Here is a 26,739-nt window from a genome sequence, read left to right as displayed (position 1 = left end):
TGCATTCTGTGGGGGGCGTGGCCGGACTGTGATGCTGTTTTGGGGGCGTGACCGCCCGATCACGTAATCGTGGCCCCGCCCCCTCTTCACAATGCCGGAAAAAAGGCATTGAAAAGCAGGGGGCGGAGCCTCGATGACGCGATTCAGCGCGAATCGCGTCATCGGGCCTCCCTGCAGCGGGGGTTTTTACTAGTAGTCTGGGGGTGTAGGCGGCAGCCGGGAGGCTTGCCTGCCTTTACGGGGGGTCGGGAGCAGCACCCGATATTCGGTAGGCTCCCGAATGACCCAGCTAAACTGTGGGATAATGTTTTGTGTCCGGATGATACACAAATTGAGCTTTTTGGCCCCAATGCAAAATGCTATACAGTATGTGTTGCAAACATATCACCGCCCATTCCTCAGCAATCACCATCCCAAAAGTGACATATGGGGCTGACAGCATCATGTTGTCGGGATGCTTTTCCTTTCTGGGGACTGGGCATTTTGTTAGCATTAAAGGACTTATGGGAGCTACTGCAAGACAACTTGCTTCAGTCTGCTAGAAAAGTCAGCAAGTCAGCAGCAAAGGCCAAAGTAACACTGGCGTGGTTGAAAAACAAAATGGTGAATGTTCTACAGTGGCCAAGTGAAAGTCCAGATCTCAAACCTATTGAGACTGTGGCACTATTTGAAAATTGCAGTCTACAAGCATTATCCAACCAACCTGAACAACCTGGAACAAATATGCAAGAAACAGTAAGCAAAATTCACTCCCAAACAGTGTACAAATCTGGTAGAAACTTACCCCCGCATTCTTAAAGCTGTTATCAATGGGGGATTTCCCATTAGACACCTCACGTGCCTAAGGTTGCCACTTGCTGGCTAGTAGCACTTGAACACTTGTTTAATTACTGTCAGTCTGAAAATTACCAGTCACTGCACAATATTTCCAATAGAGATGTGCAATTTGGTTTTCCTAAAAAATGGGCACAACCAAACTTAGGAGTTCCATGTATCACATCGAGGCCCAGTTCATAATCACTTTGGGGTTCCGAGAAGAACCAAGCCCTGGCTCGGGTCAGCTGTAGATTCGAAACTCAGATTAAAAAGTCGAACTTGGGTTTTAGATTATATAAAGGTCCCCGTGATCTGCACCATTTTCACTCTGGCTGTAGAGAAGTTAGCAAACGTAGTCAGTCACTGTCAGTCACTCAGTGTGTGTGTCCAGTCATGGACTTGGCCTGAGAGCTGCTGCTGTGTTGTCTATAAAGGGAGCTTCCTTCAGTGGGTGCTGCAGCTGCTGTGTCACTTGTCCTGTAAATTAACTGTGGCTGCTGCTGTTTTTTTGTCCTGTCCATCAGGCTAGGGCTGCAGTCCATAAAGGGGTGCTGTGTTGTTCAGGGGGTGCTCTGTCAATTAGGGGTGCTCTTCCCTAGTTTTTTAAAAAATATAAAAGTGCTTTTTTTGTGTGAGCGCTATTATTGTACGATGACACTGCCGCAGTTTATCATCCTCGTATTTGTGACTCTGCAGGTGGTCTGTCCACACTCGGCAGGGGTGCATTGTTGTCCATCAAATAGGGGTGCTGTCTGTGTAGTTCATCAAGGGGCTGATGCCTCATTCAGGGGTGCTCTTCCCCAGTGTGAAACAAATAAAAGTGCAATTAAATGAATAATATCAGTATCAAGCCACAAAAAAAAAAAGTTTTTTTTTGTGTGAATGCGTTAGCAACTTAGCTGCGCTATTATTGTTTGGTGACACTGCCGGTCCGACCGCAGTTTATCGTCCACGTATTTGTAACTGTAGGTGGTCTGTCCGCACTCAGCAGGGGTGCTTTGTTGTCCATAAAGAAGTGGTGCTGTCTGTGTTGTTCATCAAGGGGCTGCTGCCTCATCCAGTGGTGCTCTTCCCCAGTGTAGTTATTCTTGTTGTTATTCTTTTCTTATTCATAAAATAAAACTTTTAAAAAATCTTGTAACACTGTAAGTGGTAGCGCAGTGTGTTATTCTTTTCTTATTCATAAAAAATCTTATGACACTGTAAGTGGAACCGCAGTGTGATATTCAACACGTATTAAATTAATTTGTGACACTGTAAGTGGAAACTTCACTATTTTACAATTTAATAACACAAAGTTAGCAATAAAAAAATGCAACGTTTCACTTCTTTCCTCAATCATGAATAAATGATTAGTCTACACGCCAACTATAAGACCACAACAAAGTGCTAAATAACGTGCATAATATATAAATCATAATGCCATCACAAACTCCTCAGCTGAGATTCATAGAAACATATTTTCAAAAGGTGAAATTAGAGGATATGGTTTAAGAAAATGGAATAAAGCAGCTAAAACTGCATTCTCTGATATAGTGTCCCTACTCCCTACACATGGCCCCTCTACCTGAATTTCAGCGAGTCAGAGGGGCAACTCCATGCAACCTTATTCCAGAGTACAGCTGCTCCTCCTGTAACCCGGATCAGAAGATGTGTAGGGGGTGTGGTGATATGGACTAAAATGGAGTTCACATCCACTAAAGTGGACAATGAATCCCCAATCTAACAGGAGTGCAGCTGTAATTTATACACAGCACAGGATGGGATGATGATATAGGCTTGGGTGCTGGTATAATCTGGGGTGATGTTATAGGCTGGGGTAATGATATAAGATAGGGTTATAGGCTGAGGTGATGCCTGGGCATAAGACCAGAAAAGCCAAGTCTTTGGAGTGGATTTATTTTAACCCAAATCCTGGCAACAGTTGTGAAGGCATCTGTACCATTTGTAAAGCCAAAATTAGTAGAGGTAGGGACCTAAACCATCTAGGAAACTCCACCCTGTTACGTCATCTGCAGTGCATCCATCAAAAATGTTTTTGCATAATTCAGAGACTTTGGCTAAAAAAGTATCAACAAGCAGTCCAGCATCAGCTAGCTCCCTTCTCTCTGCTAGATACAAGCACCTGCCATCTTTACCACCAACACCTTCATCAACAATATCCTCAATCATGAAGCGATTGGCTTGTTTGGGCCCCCACAAAACAAGCTACCAATGGGCAGCTGACAGTGCTGGCAATGATCTCTACGTGCACAAACTGGCTTTACAGAGGCAAGATGTTGTCGCCATCATCATCATAATCCGATTCCTCACACTCATCAGTGTATACATCATTTTCACACAATATTAATTTGTCCCCCGCTGGAATCCACCATCACAGGTGCCTCTGTAATTTTTGAACGTAATTGGCGGTAAAGGTCTTTCTCGTAGAATTTGTAGTTCATTTTGATGAACATCATCTTTTCCACATTTTGGGGAAGTAGTCTCATAGGCCGATCACTGACAAGGTTGTCAGGCTGTGCTGAAAACTCTTTCTGAGTACACACAGGAGAGTGGGCAGCTCAAGTAAAGCAAAGCCAGTTTGTGCAAGGGCCTCCAAATGACCTTTTTCTCCTGCCAGTAGTCAAGCTGACTGTCTGACATGCCTATTTGGATGCTATCATAAACATTTTTGAAATAGTCCTCAACCATTCTTTGAATGGTGACCATATCAGATGGAGTCACAGTAGAGGTCTCATTAATTGTAGGCAATTCTTTTAGACCCAACCAGATGTCAAAACTTGGTTGTGTTAACTCATCTGCATCACCAGTGGGTGTTTTGGGAAAGTTTCGTTTTTTCCTCAGCAGATGCACTTGCTGGAGAAACTGAAGGAGAAGCCATCGCTGCATCACGTGCCACTTGAGCTGATAATTTGCTTACCAACAGCTCTTGCCATCTCTTCAGATCTGTGTCTGTTGGGAAGAAAGACACAACATCTTCATACCTTCTGGGATGAAAATCCACTCCCAGTAACAGCAGCAGGCATAGTGCTCAAGGATCCTCAAGAAAGACACAACGTAAGACTTAAACCTTAAATCTTGCATTTGCTCTGTTCGGCTTGTCCACATATCTGTGGTTAAGTGGACAGTGGGTACAATGGCATTTTGGAGGCCACTAATTATGTGTTTTTTAAAGTCCCTATACAGGTTGGGAAAAGCTTTTCTACTGAAGTGGAATCTTTGCAAAGGATTGTTTAACAGTCAATTGTTTTTGAATGCATTACTAGTAGTCTTCCTGGTCCCCTTCTGGGATGAAAATCCACTCCCAGCAGTAGCAGGCATATCACTCAAGGATTCTTCTGGGGCAAGGACTGATATGAATGAGTAAAATATTTTTTGTAAATGCCTCCCCTACCCTCCTGCCTCATAAATTTGCTTTGGAATCAAAACAATTAATTACATTTACTACAAATCAACCCTTCCTGTCCCTGCCTTTAACTACATACATACCCCAACTCCCTCAGGCATCTTGAATAACAATAAACAAAAACAAAACACGCAAGGGGCAGTTTTGGCAAAACCAAATCAAGATCCAAACCACATGGAGATACAGATGCAAAACCAAACCACGGGGGTCAGCGCACATCCCTAGACTCTGCACATCTCTAATTTCCACTGTACCGCACGTGAAACAATTTCCACATGCTTTCTGCAATTTTAAGAATCCCTGCAATTAAACGAATGCTTACCGTAGCTTACATCAGGTATCTCCTGAATTACAGAGAAAAAAATGCAAGTGCACACTCTAACCATGCTAAACCTAATAATAATACTGCTATATTGCATCAAAGAGGTTCTTAGCACATACTTGCCTACTTTTGGAAACCACTTCCAGGGAGATTGTAGAAAGCGCAGCGCGTAGCGCCGTTTTGAGGGCATGGTCTGCTCTACTCAAAGGGCGTGACTAACTCCACCTATGGGTGTATATATTCCTATAATCTGACACCCTAGCTCCCCAAATGACATTAATATCAGTCACACAAATTCACATTACTAGATCTCACTACACACACATTACTTGATCTCAACACACACACACACACACACATTACTTGATCTCACTACACACACACATTACTACATCTCACTACACACACACACACATTACTAGATCTCACTACACACACATACACACATTACTCAATCTCACTACACACACGCACACACATTACTAGATCTCACTACACACACATTACTAGATCTCACTACACACACATTACTCGATCTCACTACACACACATTACTAGATCTCACCACACACACACTCACACACACACACATTACTAGATCTCATTACACACACACACATTACTAGATCTCACTACACAGTTTCACACACACATTACTATATCTCACTACACAATAAACACACATTACAAGATCTCACTACACAGTGCACACACACATTACTAGATCTCACTACACAGTACACACAGATTACTAGATCACAGTACACACACACATTACTAGATCTCACTACACACACATTACTAGATCTCACTACACAGTACACACACACACACACACACATTACTAGCTCTCACTACACAGTACACACACACACATTACAATATCTCACTACACAGTACACATACACATTACTAGATCTCACTACACAGTACACACACACACATAATTAGATCTCACTATACAGTACATACACACACACACATTTACATGAGTAGATATAGGGAGTAGGGACTGACCTGCCGCTGCTGGGAACTGCTGGGAGAGCAGAAGGACCCGGAGGAAGACCCCATCAGCTGCTGGCTGCCCAGAGTAGTGCCCACGGACAAGAAGACTTCAACTAAGAAACCTGCTGCCAGGACCAGAGGGCAGGAGCCACCATCGCAGAGGACTTCATGCTGCTGCTGATGCCCATAAAGAGAAAGACCCCGCCGAGGAGACCGGAGGGACAGCCTGACAGCTGCAGACAGAAGAAGGTCCAGCTCCTGAAGAGGACCACTGTTAGGAGTATGCTTTGAGGGCCAACTTGCATGGGGGTAGAAAAGGCCACCACTTTCGCGTCTGCTGTGCTGCTGAAGCCTCTGTCGCTCAGAGGTACTGTGTAAATAGATGGCCACCGCTACCCATAACCCGCGGTGGCCGGCCTTCAGGTCACACATTGTGATGTCCCCATTTGTAGGCTCCACCCCTCGCGCATGCACAGTCCTTATTTTAAAGGGGTCCCTGTTCATGGAATAACCGGGAGTAATGGTAATGTTTGCGGGGCAGCGGGAGCCTGAGGTAAAAATCGGGAGGCTCCCGCTAAAAGTGGGAGGGTAGGCATGTATGTCTTAGCATAATAATGGGCATAATTATGGGCCTGCCCACCGCATCCAGGTGACATCTATCAGGCAGGTCCCTAACACAGCAGAACCGCCCCATGGCATCACACTAGTGCGAAATTACAAGTGAAGGTTAAAGAATTATAAAGAAACTCATATGTGTTAAGTCTTACATAAGTAAGAGGTTATAATTAAAAGTGTATGAAGTGCTACATATATAAATAACAAACTAAAGAAGTGAAAAAGTGTACATTATGATGCCAAGAAACAGTCCAGCCACACCAGCCCAGAGAGCCCCGCGCCTCAATACCAGTCAATACTCTTTGCGGTAGTTGGAAAACTACTCCCCCTGGCCGCTCGCATCCTACGTCATGTCCGCTATTTATTAGATTAATCGAGTACATCGACCAGCGTATGAACTGCTTGCTATTCTTGTGGTTGGTTTTTCGTACCGCAACCTTGCGAGCAGTTCTGACTATAAAATAACCCAGTGACGTGGTCAATGACGCTGCTGTATTAATTATGCACACCCTTAAAACGCCCGTTTTGACCTTTAAGCACGCCTGCTTTCTGATCTCCACTCCCCGTTTTCAAGCACCTTCCCCTGTTACCACCCACATACCCCTCATCCTGTCACTCAAAATAGCAGGCATTTGCTATTTAGCGAACAAACGATTTTCGGCCGCACTGACTGGTTCACGCATGCGTATTACGATCCGTAGGCATGCGCAGTTGTGCAAACATCGCTCGGAACGAACGAGCGGCTCTGAATGAGGCCCAGTGTGCGTCGAACAGCAATGAAGCAACGACACAACATTAAGTTCTGCTTCAAATGGGTATATCGGCGACTGAGACGCATGAAATATTGGTGAAAGTGTACGGGCAGGATGCTGTGAATAGAAAATGTGTGTACGATTGCTTTGCGCACCTTTGCAGTGGCAATGAATAGGTGGAAGATGAGCTCTATTGCTGTTCGACACACACTGCTCGGGACACTCTGTTGAAATTAATGCAATGGCAGTGCGGTGGAGGCCTCGGGCAATCCCCAACTGAGGACAGGTCCAGACATGCCCATGCATATCAGTGCACATGAACGACCTTGTTGCATGTATTGCATACAGATATATCAGACCATTCACCAAACTTTTTAGACAGACCTCGTATACTGTGTGTATATATATATATATATATATATATATATACACATTGCACGAAGCGGTGTATGCAGTCACGGTTCCAGTCAGATAGCTGTGCCCAGTGCCTTCAGCAGTCCCCTCTGTTATTGCTGCTTGGCTTGACAAAGGTGCGACGAGCACCAAAACATTGACATGAAATATTTATAAATATTTTTAATACAGAATTCATTGCATCTGAAAGACCAGGAGTAGTGTTTCTCATTTCTCAGACATTATGTGTACTGTGTGTATATATATATATATATATATATATATATATATATATATATATATATATGTGTGTGTAATTTATTATATGTAAAAATCAAATGTCCTGATTGACTAAATCACTGACTCATCAACACCCAGCCCAAACCCCGGGGCCTAAACATATGAAAATCGAGGACGTAGGTACCCATTTTTGAAATTAGACTCCTAAGGTGGTGAAAAGGGCTAAAATGTTTCCCCCCCCCATCCTGCAGTTGTGCACTTTCTAGATTCATTTACTACTAATTGTGAATGGGCTTAAAGCATCAGTGAAAGTTATTATCATAATACTTTGGGGGTGAATTTACTGAGAATCGTGGTCAGTTTGTACTTTTTCTGTGATATCCCTCCATTTTGACAAATCACAGATTTACTAAAGGCAAACATGTCAAACACGACTTTAGATGGCAATATACTTCATTAGACCATCGGGCCAATAAAGTTTACTAAAAATCATGTTTTCAAACATGATCAAAATGGCACCAAAATCGTATGAGAACAAAAGAAAAAAATATTCCTGCCTGTGAGCAGAGGGTTTTTTTCCCCAAAGCACTGCACAGATCAGTATAATCTGTGTAGGCCTTGGTGTGCTAAAGTGTAAATAAAGGATTAATTGTAAATCAAAAATTTGCGTTGAGTCTGCCCCCAAAGGCATAACTATTTAACCACTTACCTGACTAATTCTTTTTCCAAAAACTGCTCCAAAATTGTCAGTTTCAATTATTATTGAATTAGGTCAAGAACATAGTTTTAAACTTATCCATCACTATTTTATTTGAAAAAAATATTTTTTTTAAAACACAGTATACCATAAAATTAGCATTTTTTATGTTATACTGTAGTGATGGCCATTGACAGCTGTACCATCGATGGTTCAACCATCGTTAGAAGCCATCAATTGTTTAGCGATTGGACGAGATCTGTGTAGACCACAACTGCCAATGTTTCCTAAACATCGATTGAGGGTTGCCATTGATGGTGCAACATTGATGGCCACCAGCAATGGCAAACCACTTGTTTAAAGTCAGACCATCGATGGTTTGCAAACCATCCCTAATCAGAGGCTCTATCTATATATATATATATATATATATATATATATATATACATATATATATATATATATCGATAGAGCCTCTATCGATATATATATATATATGTATACATATATATGTATACAGATATATATATATATAACTGCTCCTGTTTACACACACACATATATATATATATATATATATACATACACACATACATATATATATATATATTTCTACTTCAGGGTCCATAGGGTATCCACAGGATACCTTGGGGTATAGGTGTGACGTCAGTCGCAGGGCACCAAAGAGTTAAGCTTTCAGCCTCCCAGGATGCACTAGGTCCCCCTCCTATACCCCGCCCCCGGGCCAAGGCACCTCAGTTTAGTTTGGTGCCCGGCCGGAGTCGGGTGCACCTGTTGGAGTGGGGGCTAGAAGAGCCCCTGAAGCTTTTTCTTCATGCAGCTGTGGCTGCACATCTGGATGAACAGCATGGACAGTCAGTCCTGACGTCCATGCTGTCTTCCCTACACCCCGCCGGTACCAGAACGCCGGTACTGATCCGGGGATGCTGGTGGGCGTCTGGGGTCACAGCTAGCGGTGACCCCAGATGCTCCGGACCATGGCCGGATTCAAGGGGGACAGAGGTAAGCAGCGGGGTCCCGCGGTGGGTCCCCGCTGATCACATGGTCCTAAGTCCCCAGGCAGGGGGCTCCCTGGGGACTGGCTGCAGCGTGGAGCCAGGCGACCAACCTGCGCTTCCACTACCCCCTGGGACAGCGGACCGCAGCAGAGCGGTAGCGCTGCGGCGTCCCAGGGGTTAAATGCATGCCAGGGGAGCGCGCCTTCCCTGTCTCACAGCCGGCGCCTCCCCCGCTGCACACAGCCCTCTCTGCACTGTGCTGACTGGTCCTGTGTCAGCGCTCCTCCCCCAGGCCAGCTTCTCTCTGCTCCTCGGCGGCCATCTTCTCTGCAACGCATGGTGAACGCTGCTGGAAGTCTGGAAGGAAGCATCGTGGTCTGGGTCCCCCCGCATACCTCTCCTCCGCTGTGGCTCAGGTCTGTGTATGCAGCGCTGTGTCCTACCAGGCCCTGTGTCTGTGTAGTTGAGTGATCAGCGCTGTTAGTGCAGGAATTGTTATTTCTCTGCATTGTATGTGACTGTGCTAGCGCTGCCTGTAACTTTTCTTCTCTAAACTGTCAGCTTTATTACTGTCCCTGTTCTTTCTGCTAAAGCCCTTGCGGTGCGGTGCTGCAGGGTGGTCTCTCGTCTATTTAATACTTAATTGGTGAGAGAGGTCACATACGTGGTGCCATCATGTCTGAAAGTGATTTTCCCCTCCGGCTACAGTGTACCACGTGCAAAGTACCGTTAGCGGAGGGGGAGGGTAGCGTGGAGGGCCTTTGCCGGCAGTGTTTGTCCATGGCGCGGCCTATTACGGTTACAGCACTGGTACAGGAGCCGCCCTGGGCTTGTTTCGCTCAGGCGTTAACAGCTTTAGTGGGCCAGTTAGCTCCGCAGCCCGCGTTTACTCCGATGGGTTTGTCCCAGCAGTCTGTGGTGTCGTCACCCATGCAGGGGTTCCCACGACAATTGGTGGTACCCCACAGTCTCCCTATTTCCCCGCTCCCGGGTTCTCAGGAGCCAGCGTGGGTTAACTCCCTGACGAGTTCTGTACAGCACTTGTCGGATGTGTTGCAAGGGGAGTCTGTGATGCGGCCTCATAAAAGGCCGGTGGCGTCTCTGTCCGCTCCTTATGAGGATGACGAAGGGACGTCTGATGATGGGGAGATTCTGGATCCTTACGATCAGGAACCTCTCCATACTAAGGATGCTGATGCTAAGTCCAAAGTATATATTCCTGGACTTATTCGGGCGGTCCGCACAGCCTTGGTGATTGAGGACGAAGTTCCCCCAGCGGCTAAATCTAAGTATGCCTTTTTCAAAGATGTGAAGGGCGATGCCACAGTCTTTCCTCTTTCGGGTCAGTTGGTGGACCATTTAGAGGAGGCGTGGAAACAACCTGGCAAAAGATACCAGCCGCAGAGACGCCTGGCGGTGGCTTATCCGTTCGCGGATAATTATTTTGCTAAGTGTGAATCCCCTCCACAGGTGGATTCTCACGTGACCCGTCTTGTCTGTAGTGCCACATTGCCGATGCCATCCATGTCCTCCCTTAAGGATGCTACGGACCGCAAGGTAGAAATCTGCCTGAAGTCCGCTTATTCCCTTGCAGGGGGGGCAGCACGGCCGGCTATGGCCATTTGCTGGGTTGCCAGAGCGATGGAGCGCTGGGCGGATTCATTAGAGGCTTCTTTTGAATCCGACTGTCCGGCCGAACAGGCGGAGTTGATTGGCAATCTCCGTGATTCGGCCACCTACATCAACGAGGCGGCTCTAGACATTATTACTCTGGTGTCTAGAATTTCTTCAGCAGCGGTAGCTGCTCGTCGCACCTTGTGGCTGCGATCCTGGAAGGCGGACGCAGATCCAAGAAAGGTCTGGAAGCGTTGCCGTTTACCGGAGAAGTTCTCTTCGGTCCGGATCTGGATAAGATTGTGGCCACGCTGGCGGCAGCCAAATCTGCTTGTCTCCCGTCGGCCGCTGCTCCTTCTGGTTCTGGACCATCGTCCTTTCGGTCATCTAGGGCCCAGGGCAGGCCCAAACCACAGTCGTTTCCTCGACAGGCTGGCCCTAAGAAATCGGTCAAGCCCCGGAAACAGGCATGGAGTACCAGACGTCCGGCCCCCAAGCCAGATGACAAGCCAGCGGCCTGACGGTCTGGGTCTCCCCTTGGGGGATCCCAGGGTGGGAGGCCGCCTGCTGCAGTTCTCCCGGTGTTGGTCGTTCACTACGACAGACACTTGGGTTCTGGAGGTGGTCTCTCACGGGTACGCCCTCTCCTTCCGGCACAGACCCCCGGCTCGATTCTTCACCACGGGTCTACCATCAGACAAAGGCTACGGAGCTGCGGAAGGTATTGCACACTATGCTCCAGGCTGGAGTTATAGTGCCTGTTCCATTCTCCCAGAGGGGCCAGGGTTTCTATTCAAATCTATTTTTGGTACAGAAACCCAATGGGTCATATCATCCGATTCTCAACCTCAAAGCACTCAACAAGTCTTTGCGGGTCCCGAAGTTTCGGATGGAGACCCTACGGTCCATCATTCTGGCGCTGGAACCTGGGGACTACATGGTGTCATTGGACATACAGGACACTATGGCGGTCATGGCGGCTTCTCTGCGGCTGCAAGGAGTCCGCATGTTGCCGTATTTGGACGACCTGTTATTGGTGGCAGGATCTCCAGAGCTCCTGTTACACCACTTGGACCTGACCATTGCACTGCTGCAACGGCACGGCTGGCTAATCAACTGGCAGAAGTCCATTCTAATCCCGTCTCGGAGGATTCTGCATCTTGGAGCCTTATTGGACTTGGGACAGCAAAGGATCTTCGTGACGGAGGACAAGATCTCTGCTTTACAGTCAAGGGTGCGCAGTTGTCTGCACAGCCGCCGGGTGTCCTTACACTCGGCGATGAGGTTACTGGGCTCCATGGTGTCGGTGTTCGACATGGTGGAATACGCCCAGTTTCACTCCAGACCTCTGCAGCACCTGATCCTGTCCAAGTGGAACGGGCTGCCTCAGTCTCTGAAGTTCCAGACGATTGTGCTCTCCCTGGAGGTTCGCCTGTCCCTTACGTGGTGGTTAAAGATGACCCACCTCAACAAGGGACGTCCGTTCTGGATTCCAAATTGGGTCCTGTTGACAACGGACGCCAGTCTTCGGGGCTGGGGAGCAGTTTCGGGTCCACACTTGTTCCAGGGCAGGTGGACGCCGACAGAAGCGGAGCTTCCAATAAATATCTTGGAACTCTGTGCGGTCTTCAATGCTCTCCTGCAGGCACAGCGGTTTCTCCAGGGTCACCCGGTGCAGGTCCAGTCGGACAATGCTACCACCGTGGCCTACATAAACAGGCAAGGAGGAACTCGCAGTCGGGCGGTTCTCGTAGAGGTCTCTCGGATCCTGGTTTGGGCGGAGCGCAATCTTCCGGCCATATCAGCGGTCTTCATCCCGGGAGTGCTAAATTGGGAGGCGGACTTTCTAAGTCGCCAGGACGTTCATCCAGGGGAATGGTCCCTGCACCCGGACGTTTTTCAACTACTGGTGGACAGGTGGGGTCTTCCAGAAATCGACCTCATGGCGTCCCGGCACAACAACAAGTTGCCGGTGTACGGGTCTCGCACAAGAGACGAAGGGGCGTCTCTGGTGGATGCTCTGTCCGTCCGGTGGACGTTCAGGTTCGCATACCTGTTCCCTCCGGTCTCCCTTCTTCCACGGGTAATCCGGAAATTCAAACAGGAAGGAGGGACGCTCCTGTTGATAGCTCCCGCGTGGCCCAGACGGCACTGGTTCTCAGACCTTCAGGGTCTGTCCGTGGACAGTCCTCTGCGGTTGCCGCTACGACCGGACCTTCTGTCTCAGGGTCCTTGTCTTCACCCGGACCTGACTCGGCTGTCTTTGGCGGCGTGGCTGTTGAGACGGCCATGCTGAGGTCCTGGGGGTTTTCCAGCTCTGTGGTGCGTACCATGTTATGAGCTCGGAAACCGTCTTCCGCGAGGATATACCATCGCGTGTGGCATACGTTCTTCCAGTGGTGTCGACCGAGAGGTTATGCACCGCGGGAGTTTCGTCTGTCTCGGATTCTCGCCTTCCTGCAAGCGGGACTAGATCATGGGCTTCGCCTTGCTTCTTTGAAGGTACAAGTTTCGGCCCTATCTGTCTGGTTTCACCGTAGGATTGCTACAATCCCGGATGTGCGCACCTTTATGCAAGGTGTTCTCCGTATTCAGCCGCCCTTTGTTCCACCTGTGGCGCCTTGGGATTTGGCTGTGGTCCTGAGGGCTCTCCAAGGACCGCCGTTTGAACCACTGGGCTCAGTGGATATTAAATGGCTAACAGCTAAGACTGTTTTCCTTCTGGCCGTTGCTTCAGCGAGACGTGTTTCTGAGTTAGGGGCTCTTTCTTGTAGACCCCCTTTCTTGGTTTTTCATGGGAACAGGGCAGTGCTCCGCACTCGGCCCGAGTTTCTTCCCAAAGTTGTTTCCCAGTTTCATGTTAACGAGGAAATAGTTGTTCCGGCCTTTAACTCACCGGGTCTTTCCATGGGTGAGGCCTCTTTGGATGTTGTGCGGGCCTTAAGGACTTATGTTGACCGCACTTCTTTGTTTAGGAAGTCGGACGCTTTGTTGTCCTCTATGGCTTCTGTAAAAAGGGTTGGCCTGCTTCAAAGCAAACTTTGGCAGCCTGGGTCCGTATGGCTATTTCTGAAGCTTATCTTCATGAAGGCCTACCGGTCCCTCCTTCTCTGAAGGCTCATTCCACTAGGTCTGTGGGTCCTTCGTGGGCAGCTCGACATGGTGCCTCGGCAGTTCAGATCTGCAAGGCTGCTACGTGGTCCTCTGTCCATACCTTCGTGAGGTATTACAGGTTTGACACCTTCGCCTCTCAGGATGCTTCCTTCGGGCGGCGGATTCTCCTTTCTGCACAGGAGCGTCCCCACCCTTAAAGGATACTGCTTTGGGACATCCCCAAGGTATCCTGTGGATACCCTATGGACCCTGAAGTAGAAAATATGAGATATGGTAAGAACTTACCCTTGTTATCTCTATTTCTACGAAGTCCATAGGGTTCCACAGGACTCCCGCCCTGTCGCACCTGTGCTGCAGATGGGCTTTGCTCTGATCACTGGTTTTCCGTCTCCCTCTGGTGAGAATGTGATTCTTGTATGTGTCCAGATCTTTGTTCTCTCTCTTCCTTCTCCTCCTCCGGCCTATGGCTTGGTAACTAACTGAGGTGCCTTGGCCCGGGGGCGGGGTATAGGAGGGGGACCTAGTGCATCCTGGGAGGCTGAAAGCTTAACTCTTTGGTGCCCTGCGACTGACGTCACACCTATACCCCAAGGTATCCTGTGGAACCCTATGGACTTCGTAGAAATAGAGATAACAAGGGTAAGTTCTTACCATATCGCATATTATACACACACACATATATATATATATACACACACACACATGCATATACATATATACACATATATATATATACATACATACACATATCTATATAATTTCATATATATATATATATATATGTATATATATATATATATATATATTAGGGGTGAGCGGGTTCGGATTTCTGAAATCCGAACCCCCCCGAGCCCCCCCGATCCGAGTCCGATCCGAGTCAGGCTCGACTTTTCCCGCCTGACTCGGATCTGACATCGAGGCAAAACGTCATCATCCCGCCTTCCGAGTCTCGCGGGTTTTGGATCCTATATAAGGTACCCGCGTCGGCGCCATTTTCTCACTCGGCTGTGGACAGTGAAGAGGGAGGGTGGGAGTTAGTGCTGTGTAGTGTAGTGTAGTGTAGTGCTGCTGTTGTCCACTACTTCAAAGTCCATAGGGGCTGGCTGTGTTGTGCTGTGCTGCTGTTGTTAATAGGGGCTGTGTCCACTACTTCAAAGTCCATAGGGGCTGGCTGGACTGTGTTGTGCAGTCAGTTCTCCATAGGGGCTGTGTCCACTCCAAAGTCCTGTGCAGTGTCCCAGTCCTAAAGGGGTGCTGTAGTGTTGTCCAGGGGGTGCTCTGTCCATCAGGGGTGCTCCCCCCAAGTGCTAAAAAAATAATATATTTTCTGTGTTTGTGAATTGTGTGCGCAGTAGCCGCACGTGCATCAACAAAGTAGTGCCAAGCGTGCGCCTGTGTCATAAGTAAAGGGCCGGCTGGCTTGACCGTTAAGGGTGCTGTAACCCCCGAAAGTACACTCCAGTCCAAACCAAAAAAAAAATTATTTTCTGTGTTTGTGAATTGTGTGCGCAGTAGCCGCACGTGCATCAACAAAGTAGTGCCAAGCGTGCGCCTGTGTCATAAGTAAAGGGCTGGCTGGCTTGACCGTTAAGGGTGCTGTAACCCCCGAAAGTACACTCCAGTCCAAACCTAAAAAAAAATTATTTTCTGTGTTTGTGAATTGTGTGCGCAGTAGCCACACGTGCATCAACAAAGTAGTGCCAAGCGTGCGCCTGTGTCATAAGTAAAGGGCCGGCTGGCTTGACCGTTAAAGGGTGCTGTAACCTCCGAAAGTACACTCCAGTCCAAACCAAAAAAAAATTATTTTCTGTGTTTGTGAATTGTGTGCGCAGTAGCCGCACGTGCATCAACAAAGTAGTGCCAAGCGTGCGCCTGTGTCATAAGTAAAGGGCCGGCTGGCTTGACCGTTAAGGGTGCTGTAACCCCCGAAAGTACACTCCAGTCCAAACCTAAAAAAAAATTATTTTCTGTGTTTGTGAATTGTGTGCGCAGTAGCCGCACGTGCATCAACAAAGTAGTGCCAAGAGTGCGCCTGTGTCATAAGTAAAGGGCCGGCTGGCTTGACCGTTAAAGGGTGCTGTAACCCCCGAAAGTACACTCCAGTCCAAACCAAAAAAAAATTATTTTCTGTGTTTGTGAATTGTGTGCGCAGTAGCCGCATGTGCATCAACAAAGTAGTGCCAAGCGTGCGCCTGTGTCATAAGTAAAGGGCCGGCTGGCTTGACCGTTAAAGGGTGCTGTAACCCCTGAAAGTACACTCCAGTCCAAACCAAAAAAAAATTATTTTCTGTGTTTGTGAATTGTGTGCGCAGTAGCCGCACGTGCATCAACAAAGTAGTGCCAAGCGTGCGCCTGTGTCATAAGTAAAGGGCCGGCTGGCTTGACCGTTAAGGGTGCTGTAACCCCCGAAAGTACACTCCAGTCCAAACCAAAAAAAAAATTATTTTCTGTGTTTGTGAATTGTGTGCGCAGTAGCCGCACGTGCATCAACAAAGTAGTGCCAAGCGTGCGCCTGTGTCATAAGTAAAGGGCCGGCTGGCTTGACCATTAAGGGTGCTGTAACCCCCGAAAGTACACTCCAGTCCAAACCTAAAAAAAAATTATTTTCTGTGTTTGTGAATTGTGTGCGCAGTAGCCGCACGTGCATCAACAAAGTAGTGCCAAGCGTGCGCCTGTGTCATAAGTAAAGGGCCGGCTGGCTTGACCGTTAAAGGGTGCTGTAACCCCCGAAAGTACACTCCAGTCCAAACCAAAAAAAAATTATTTTCTGTGTTTGTGAATTGTGTGCGCAGTAGCCGCACGTGCATCAACAAAGTAGTGCCAAGCGTGCGCCTGTGTCATAAGTAAAGGGCCGGCTGGCTTGACCGTTAAAGGGTGCTGTAACCCCCGAAAGTACACTCCAGTCCAAACCAAAAAAAAATTATTTTCTGTGTTTGTGAATTGTGTGCGCAGTAGCCGCACGTGCATCAACAAAGTAGTGCCAAGCGTGCGCCTGTGTCATAAGTAAAGGGCCGGCTGGCTTGACCGTTAAAGGGTGCTGTAACCCCCAAAGTACACTCCAGTCCAAACCAAAAAAAAATTATTTTCTGTGTTTGTGAATTGTGTGCGCAGTAGCCGCACGTGCATCAACAAAGTAGTGCCAAGAGTGCGCCTGTGTCATAAGTAAAGGGCCGGCTGGCTTGACCGTTAAAGGGTGCTGTAACCCACAAAGTACACTCCAGTCCAAACCAAAAAAAAAATTATTTTCTGTGTTTAGCCGCACGTATATATCAAATCGATATAACATAAATGGAGGACCAAACTTTCTCCGATAAAAATAAAATAGAGAAAGATCAAGAACCACTTCCTCCTAGTGCTGAAGCTGCTGCCACTAGTCATGACATAGACGATAACATGCCATCAACGTCGTCTGCCAAGGCCGATGCCCAATGTCATAGTAGAGGGCACATACAATCCCAAATGGCAAAGTTCAGGAAAATGACCTTGAAAAAGACATTTAAATCAGCTGAAGAGAAACGTAAACTTGCCAATATGCCATTTACGACACGGAGTGGCAAGGAACGGCTAAGGTCGATCCCTAGTATGTTCATGACTAGTGGTTCAGCTTCACATGACGATGGAAGCACTCCTCCCACTAAAAAAATCAAAAGAGTTAAGCTGGCAAAAGCACAGCGAAGAACTGTGCTTTCTAAGAAGATATCACAAATCCCCAAGGAGAGTCCAAGTGTGGTGGTGGTTGCGATGCCTGACCTTCCCAGCACTGGACGGGAAGAGGTGGCTCTTTCCACCATTTGCACGCCCCCTGCAAGTGCTGAAAGGAGCACCCACAGTCCACTTGCTGATATGCAAATTGAAGATGTCACTGTTGAAGTACAACAGGATGAGGATACTGGTGTAGCTGGCGCTGAGGAGGAAGTTGGCGAGGAGGATTCTGATGGTGATGTGGTTTGTTTAAATCAGGCTCCGGGGGAGACAGTTGTTGTCCGTGGGATGAAAAAGCCCATCACGGTCATGCCTGGGCAGAAGACCAAACATTCCACCTCTTTGGTCTGGCAATATTTCTATCCAAATCCGGACAACAACTGTCTTGCCATATGTACCATATGTAAAGGTGAAATAAGTAGGGGTAGGGACGTCAACCACCTAGGAACATCCTCCCTTATACGGCACCTGCAGCGCGTTCATAAAAAGTTACTGTCAAGTTCAGAAACTTTGGCTCAGACCGTAAGCAGTCCAGGGACACCTAAATCCCGTTGTCCTGTTGTATCCAAGCGCCTGCAAACCACACCGTCAACTCCCTCCTCGTCAATTTCCTCCTTAGTCAGGATCGGAAGTAGTCCTGCAGGCCATATCACTGGCATGACTGACTCTCCTATCCGGGATTCCTCCGGAGGATCCTGCATTGCTACGCCTACTGCTGCTGCTGCTGCTGGGAGTCGTTCATCATCCCAGAGAGGAAGTAGGAACACCACTACTTTTACTAAACAATTGACCCTCCAACAGTCCTTAGCGAGGAGGATGAAGTACGACAGCAGTCATCCTGAAGCAAAACGTATAACTGAGGCCTTGACTGCTATGTTGGTGTTAGACGTGCGTCCGGTATCCGCCATTAGTGCAGTGGGATTTAGACAATTGATGGAGGTAGTGTGTCCCCGGTTCCAAATCCCGTCTAGATTCCACTTCACTAGGCAGGCGATACCGAGACTGTACAGAAACGTCAGAAAAAGTGTCCTCAGTGTCCTGAAAAATGCCGTTGTACACAATGTCCACTTAACCACGGACATGTGGACAAGTGGAACAGGGCAGACTAAGGACTATATGACTGTGACAGCCCACTGGGTAGATGTATCACCTTACGCAGCAACAGCAGCAGCGTCACCAGTAGCAGCATCTCAGAAACGCCAGCTCGTTACAAGGCAGGCTACGCTGTGTATCACCGGTTTCAGTAAGAGGCACACCGCCGACAACCTCTTAGAGAAACTGAGGGAAATCATCGCCCAGTGGCTTACCCCACTTAGACTCTCCTGGGGATTTGTGATATCTGACAACGCCACCAATATTGTGCGGGCATTACATCTGGGCAAATTCCAGCACGTCCCATGTTTTGCTCACACAATAAACTTGGTGGTGCAGAATTTTCTGAAAAGCGACAGGGGCGTGCAGGAGACGCTTTGGGTGGCCCGAAAAATTTCTGGCCACTTTCGCCATTCAGCGACTGCGTGCCGAAGACTGGAGCACCAGCAAACACTCTTGAACCTGCCCCGCCATCACCTGAAGCAAGAGGTTGTGACGCGGTGGAACTCAACCCTCTATATGCTTCAGAGGATGGAGGAGCAGCAAAAGGCCATACAAGCCTATACATCCACCTATGACATAGGCAAAGGAGGGGGTATGCACCTGACTCAAGCGCAGTGGAGAATGATTTCCGTGTTGTGCAAGGTTCTTCAGCCCTTCGAACTTGCCACACGTGAAGTCAGTTCAGACACTGCCAGCTTGAGTCAGGTCATTCCCCTCATCAGGCTTTTGCAGAAGCAGCTGGAGAAAGTGAAGGAGGAGCTAAGACGGAGCGATTCCGCTCGGCATGTGGGACTTGTGGATGAAGCCCTTCATTCGCTTTGCCAGGATTCCAGGGTGGTCAATCTGTTGAAATCAGACCACTACATTTTGGCCACCGTGCTCGATCCTAGGTTTAAAGCCTATGTGGTGTCTCTCTTTCCGGCCGACACAAGCCTGCAGAGGTGCAAAGACCTGCTGGTGAACACACTGTCAGCTGAAGCGGAACGTGACACGTCAACGGCTCCTTCTTCATTTTCTCCCGCAACTGGGGCTGCCAGGAAAAAACTTAGGTATCCTAAGCAACCCGCTGGCGGTGATGCAGGGCAGGCAGGACCAAGTTTGGACATCTGGTCCAGACTGAAGGACCTGGCAACAATTTCTGACATGTCTACTGTCACTGCATATGATACTGTCACCATTGACAGAATGGTGGAGGATTACATCGGTGACAGCATCCAAGTAGGCATGTCAGACAGTCCATACCTGTACTGGCAGGAAAAAGAGGCAATTTGGAGGCCCCTGTACAAACTGGCTCTATTTTACCTGAGTTGCCCCCCCTCCAGTGTGTACTCCGAAAGAGTGTTTAGTGCAGCCGGGAACCTTGTCAGCGAAAGGCGTAGGAGGTTGCTTCCACAGAATGTGGAGAAGATGATGTTCATCAAAATGAATTATCAGCTCTTCCAGGGAGACCAGCCTCCAGAACGTACAGAGGGACCTGTGGTGGTGGATTCAAGTGGGGACGAGTTAATACTTTGTGAGGATGAGGATGTACACACTGAAGAGGGTGAGGAATCGGTGGATGAGGAGGATGAGGATGACATCTTGCCTCCGTAGAGCCAGTTTGTGCAGGGACACATTAATTGCCAGCTTGTTTTGTGGGGGCCCCAACGAACCAATCATTTCAGCCACAGTTGTGTGGCAGACCCTGGCGCTGAAATGATTGATTTGTTAAAGTGTGCATGTCCTGTTTATACAACATAAGGGTGGGTGGGAGGGCCCAAGGACAATTCCATCTTGCACCTCTTTTTTTCTTTGCATTATGTACAGTTTGGGGCCTAGTTTTTCTAACTGCCATCCTGTCTGCCACTGCAGTGTCACTCCTAGATGGGTCACGTGTTTGTGCCGCCCACTCGTGTCGCTTAGCATAGTCATCCAGCTACCTCGGTGCAACCTTTTGGACATAAAAACACTTTTGTGAGGTGTGAGGTGTTCAGAATAGACTGGAAATGAGTGGAAATTAAGGTTATTGAGGTTAATAATAGCATAGGAGCAGAAAAACCTACAAATTCTGTGATTTTAGCTGTTTTTATGCTTTTTTTCAAAAAAATACAGATCCAAAACACAAAACCCAGAACCCAAAACACGGAAGGGTGGTTTTGGCAAAACCAATCCAGATCCAAAACACGAAGAAAGATCCAGATCCAAAACCAAAACACAAAACACGAAAAGTGGCCGGTGCACACCCCTAATATATATATACACACATATTTATACATGTACATATATACATACTTATATACATATATATATATATATATATACATATAATGGCCCGCTAGCGTCCCGGATACGTAGCAGCAGTGGTGGCTACCAGAGCAGCCCTGCTGCTTTTTACTGAAGGAGGTGGAGCCGGCTGCCCGATCACTGCAGGTCACAGTGATCGGGTCACAGCAGCAGCTGCGGCTACATGAGCCGCAGCTGCTGCTTCTATGGGAGGGGGGTTGCCGACGGTGCCCGATCACTGTGGCCAGCAGTGATCGGGACATGCTGGAGAGGCAGCCATGCTTGCAGAGGGACCAGAAGGTCCCTCTGATGTAGGTGGCTGCGGGAAGATTAGCTTCCCTACAGCTGCCTAGTGGGCATTTGTGACTGGTCGTATTAGATACGACCATGTCAGGGAAAGCCCAGCCTGGCATGGTTGTATCTGATATGACCATGCCAGACAAGGGGAAGCAATTGGGAAGCCGACTGCCTATATACCGGCAGCTGGCTTCCCGACTGTCTTATCCCCAGGCGGCCGGCGGTATTTCATACCCATTCCTAGACAAGTGGTTAAGGACTTCTGAGCCTGGTCTGTTACTGGAAAATTGGGGCAAAATCGTGTTGAGTCTCCCCATATTTTCAGTAACCAATACCGTTTTCAACCAGTTTTACATTATAGTAGTGAGACACATAGCATGGTGCCCCCCTGCCATAATGTAAAACCAGCTCCAAACTGGTCAGCCCAGGCTTGGTAAATCTTCAAAAAGTTGAGTCCCTCCCCCCCCCCCAAAAAAAAAAAATCAGGTCCTCCCGAGTATCAACCAGCCCTGACTGAAAGCCCATGTCTCTTTCCTGCATCCCTGGTGGCATTGGATGCGGGGGTAATTATTTATAATATAGAAAATAATATTGTTTTTTACAGTGGGACTACAGGTCTCAGCAAGCCACCCGGCATGCCAGCACTTATAGAACCCCAAGTGCCTGCAAGCCTGGACATTAAGGGCCTGTTGGCACCTGTAGTTCCACTGTAAAGAAAATATAAAAAACATGACAGGATGTGCACACCGACTGTGTTAACCCTTTATTAAAATATAAAAAAAATCACTCTCACACTTCATACTTACCTACTCCTTGGATGTGCTCAGTCCCCTTCTCCATGTAGTAGGCCACGGATCTTTTTAAAACAAGAAAATACTGTGACCCAAACCCACAAACAGCCACTGATGGTACAGCGCTTCCTGAAATGACAGTTCCCACATGGGTCACTGTCATATAAGTCTAGGGGAAAGCGCTGATTCACTAAGAGCTGAACGCTTTTAGCCAATCAGCAGATGCTGCAATAGATATTGTCCGCTAATTGGCTGAGAGCGTTTGACTCTTAACCAATAAGTGCTTCCCACTTGCTGGGACCTGTAGTCCCACTGTAAAGGACGACATTATTTTCTATAGTTTACACAATTACTCCCACATCTAACAACACTAGGGATGCGAGGAAGAGCCTGAGGCTGGTTGATCCTCGAGAAGGAGGCTCCGTTTTATTTTTGAGGTCACAACTTTTTGAGGATTTCAGCCCTGGGCTAACCGGTTTGTGGCTGGTTTTACATTATGGCAGGGGGACTCCATGCTTTATGCCTCCCTGCTATAGAGTAAGCCGCCCGCCTTCTTAGCCCGGTGTGGGTTACTGGAAAATTAGGGGGGACCACATGCCGGTTTTTCCCACAGTATTTCAGTACCAGAATGGGCTCGGAGGTCTGGGACTGGTTATGCTTTTGGTGGGGGATCCAACGCCATTTTTTTTTAACATTAACCCTCTATTTACTAGTTTACACTCCAAAGCCTGCACATATCATACTGATCTGTGCAGTGCTTTGAATCCGCTGCTGACTGTGGGCCTGATTCCGCAAAGATCGCAGTTGCTCATACGCTCGCAATTGGCTGATTGTTTTGCACTGCGCATTCGTATGCGTCGCAGTGCGTGAATCAGCCGCTGCGTTCGGAACTGCAATCGCAGTGATGATGCAGACCCATCACAGAGTAATTGACAGGAAATGCCGTTTGTGGGTGTTGACAGGGGGGTGGTTGGGTGAATGCAGGCATGCCAGTGCGTTTCAATGGTGTTGCAGGGGCGTGCATAAATTAGCCACTGCGATACCATACGCAGTCTGAGGACTCATAGCGTGTACTGAAGTAAGCAATTCCTAAGTGAGGACTGACCTGCCTTAACTGCGTATGAGTCCGATGTTACTGATTATTTTGCTATGTTGCCAAAGTTTACAGATGTGAGTAAGGGGAAGTGATCGTCCTTATGTTAGGCTGTGATCACATTGCGAATGCAATCATATGCATATATCACCACTGATATTAACAACTGCGTTGTGTGCGCATTAGCAGAATAGCGATCCTTGCTGGATCAGGCCCTGTCAGCGGATTCATGACTGTTGTTTGTCAGACGAATCTATTGTAAAATGGGGCAGTCAGACTATAATTTCACCCAGCATAAAACGATGAGTATTACCATTGGATATAATTAGACAGTCAAATACACTGCAAATATTTGTGATTTTGAGTTCGGCAATGTCCAGCGATTTCCTTTAGAAGTCAAACATGATTCTTAGTAAATTTACCCCCTGGTCTTTAGTTTAATATTTTCAAGTACAGCCAGACAAGATGAACATTATTCTTTATTATTTTGCCTTCATCTATTTTTTTTATATATATTTTTATTGAAGTGCCTTCATCTATTTTAATATTCAGTAGAACACTGTTTATCCAAAAAAACTGTTTATCCAAAAAACAAATATCTGAACATTATCTTCAGGACCTCGAAATATTTTTTTTAAATATATTAGCCTATAAAAACTAAATTGTATTGCAAAATTCCACATAAATAGTTTAATAAATGTCCATTTAAAGTGCTATATATTATGAAAAATATTTACATTTGCAATGAAAAGTTGACCATACAACACAATCTGTCATTTCTAGCAAACGTTAATAATGCAATCTAATTTTATACTGTTATTTCACATGCCTGAAAACTAACTATTGTACTATAAGCACATCTGCAGATTTGCTACAAAGAAATATATAAACATTAGACTGAAAGAAGTTACTGTCTAACAGCCAGACTTAGGTTCTGATTCACTACGGAACGCAACTGCGAATGTAATAGCGTTTACGCACGCAGTTCAACTGCGATAGTATGCTAATCCACTGCGATCGCTATGCCGCCGCTTCTCTACATAAGGACGCCTACTTTATCTTACACACATCTGTAATGTTTAGCAAGACTGCAAAACCATTGGTACAATAGAGTACCATCGCAGCCTCATGCACACTTGCACAAGCTCTGACCTTACTCAGAAATTGCTAACTTCAGCGCACGCTAACAGGCCTCAGGCTGCGTTGGGCATCGCAGTGGATCATTTATGCTTGCCCGTGTAATGGTATTCCAACGCACTGGCAAGTCTGCGTTCTGCTGACCACCCTCCCCGTTACCACCCACAAACGGCACTTCCTGTCAATCACTCTGCAATAGGTCTGCGCAGCACGCACTGTGATGCTTGTGCATGCGCAGTATGCAACAATCGACTGATTGCGTGCATATTAGCAACTGCGATCCAAGCTGAATCAGGCCCTTAGTTTACATCCAGAGACTGAGAGAAATTCATTCAAATGCAGCTTTCGTTCTCTGTGCTAATAAGAGTTGTGCAGAAGAAAGGAACTGACTGTAGAATGCTGGGTATGTCCTTAAAATCTTGCAGTGGTTTCGATCCCAAGAACCAACACTCACCCACACTACAATGTCATGCACATCCACTCACCCTGAGGATCCTTTCTTCACTGACCGATGGTCTGAGTTTAGACAGAAAACAGATTACTGAAACCTTGCTCTGACTTCTTCCTGGAGGATGGCAAAAGGGTTGGGCTGAGAGTTAACTAATTCAGCTTCAGTGAGGCTCGTAGCACATTGTTTAGCTGACACTATAGGAAGAGGAGTGTCTTTAACAAGAAAAGCAGCAGTGGGTATAGAGGAAATACTGTATGAGTAACAGCGCTGCTAAAAAAACATGAGCTGTGAAGAAGTAAAACCCCAAAACAGACAAGCAGAAAAACAACGTGTGAAATGACAGAATTCTTTTTTTGCTTTAGGCCTTATTCTTGTGAATGGGTTCCTCTCTGCACATTAAAGGTCTGATTTAGAGTTGGACTCAAGGGCATTTATGTGTCATGAAAACTGTATTGCACTGCACATATGCACAAGGGGGTGGCAGTATTATGAGCTGCACATACCTAAAACTTGCATCTCCACGCCCCTAATGTTCTGCTGTGGAGAACGTACAGCTGAGCACATATTTCAGCTTCAAGTAACATCTGAAATGTGCCTGTTGGCGCGATCACTAAGCTTGCCATGCCAGTACTAACATGTGTTAGATATCTAGAGTCAGTTGCACTTATGCATGATAGGATGCTAAATATGGACGGATGTGTTAAACTTTCTTGTCTGTGAATGTTGCATGGACACAAACCTTTGTGTATTACTCTAAATTATCCTTCAGGTTTAAACAATATTTGTTTTTGCAGCACAAGTTGAGCTTTTCGGTAGTATCCTCTTGAAGTGAATCGCACATGCTGTCTTACGTGTTTATAAAGTATAAAAAAAATAATAAATTGGTTAAAACTAAAACTAGCATAAATCTAAATGTGAGCATAAAGCTCAGCAATTCTCCCCTGCTCTTTATGAAGTGAGGGCAGCTGGCACTAATAGCAAGTGCCTCCTCAGTCCATAGCATCTTCTCTCTTACTGTAACTGACAGTTTCAGCTAGTGGCAGTTGACACTTCAAGTAAATTAGACAGCTGCTGGTATGCGCTGACCACAGTAGAACATGACAGGCAGTCTAGATGATCAGTTTAGTTTTGCTGAGATGAACACTCCCAAACTTTGCAGTTCTGACTAGAACAAAGTCCTGACTCGAATCTTCTAGCCAAGTTCAGATCTCTGATCTCAAAAACTGATCTTGTGTGTGATTGATTTGCATGTAAGTTCCTCCCTCTTGATTTTAGGTGCCATTTCACACAGGAGAGTGTATGGAGAGGGTGTGGGCTGTAGTTCATGCTGCAATACTACATACTAGTCGCCATTAGGGAGAGTTGTAGGTAGGATGGAGTGGGTGGGAAGTGTGTGAAAGACTGCAGGCATCTTTGTCACCGTGTATGTTTGTTTGTCAGACACTAGCTAGCACCTGCAACCCAGTGCAAACAGGCTCTTGTGTATGTTTGTTACAAGTGAACATGAACTGAGATGCACTTCCAATTGTTTTTCTTTGATGTCTTATATGTTTTGTAAACTGCCATGTGTTTGTGACACTGCTCTGTCGCTTAGTTTAGCCAGCCAGCTCACTGCAGCCTTCGGCCAATATGGGTGAAAACAATATTGTGAGGCGTTAAAAATTTACTGGAAATTACTGGAAATTAATATTATTGATGTTAATAACACTATAGAAACAAAAACAGGTCAAAGTTACAAGATTTTAGCTGTTTTTATAATTTTTAAAGAAATCTAAAAGCAAAACTGAAACCAAAACACTTGAGTGTAGAGATGAGCGGGTTCGGATTTCAGAGATCTTAACCCACCCGAATTTAGCAGAACCGAGTCGGATCCAAGCAGGCTCGGAGTTTCCCGCCTGACTCGGACCTCGAAACCGAG

The 26,739-nt window shown here is 46.9% G+C and overlaps 1 protein-coding gene across 2 annotated transcripts in view; it reads right to left on the bottom strand.

Moving 5' to 3' along the window:
• BAK1 (BCL2 antagonist/killer 1) overlaps positions 1 to 24,936 on the bottom strand; it is a 115,412-nt gene extending 90,476 nt beyond the window's left edge. Inside the window, exon 1 of one of the 2 annotated variants that reach the window (XM_088455964.1) lies at positions 24,856 to 24,936. The gene's annotated coding sequence lies outside the window, so the exon portion shown is untranslated. Of the gene's footprint in view, positions 1 to 24,824 lie in introns of both variants that reach the window. The other variant, XM_088455965.1, reaches the window with a different exon arrangement.
• Between the last annotated feature and the right edge of the window lie 1,803 nt (positions 24,937 to 26,739).

The sequence above is a fragment of the Taudactylus pleione genome, unplaced genomic scaffold (assembly GCF_031769625.1).
Source record: "Taudactylus pleione unplaced genomic scaffold, aTauple2 ptg000682l, whole genome shotgun sequence".
NCBI lineage: Eukaryota > Metazoa > Chordata > Amphibia > Anura > Myobatrachidae > Taudactylus > Taudactylus pleione.
Note: the sequence above shows the minus strand (reverse complement) of the source record. Positions and strands in the feature narration are given on the sequence as shown.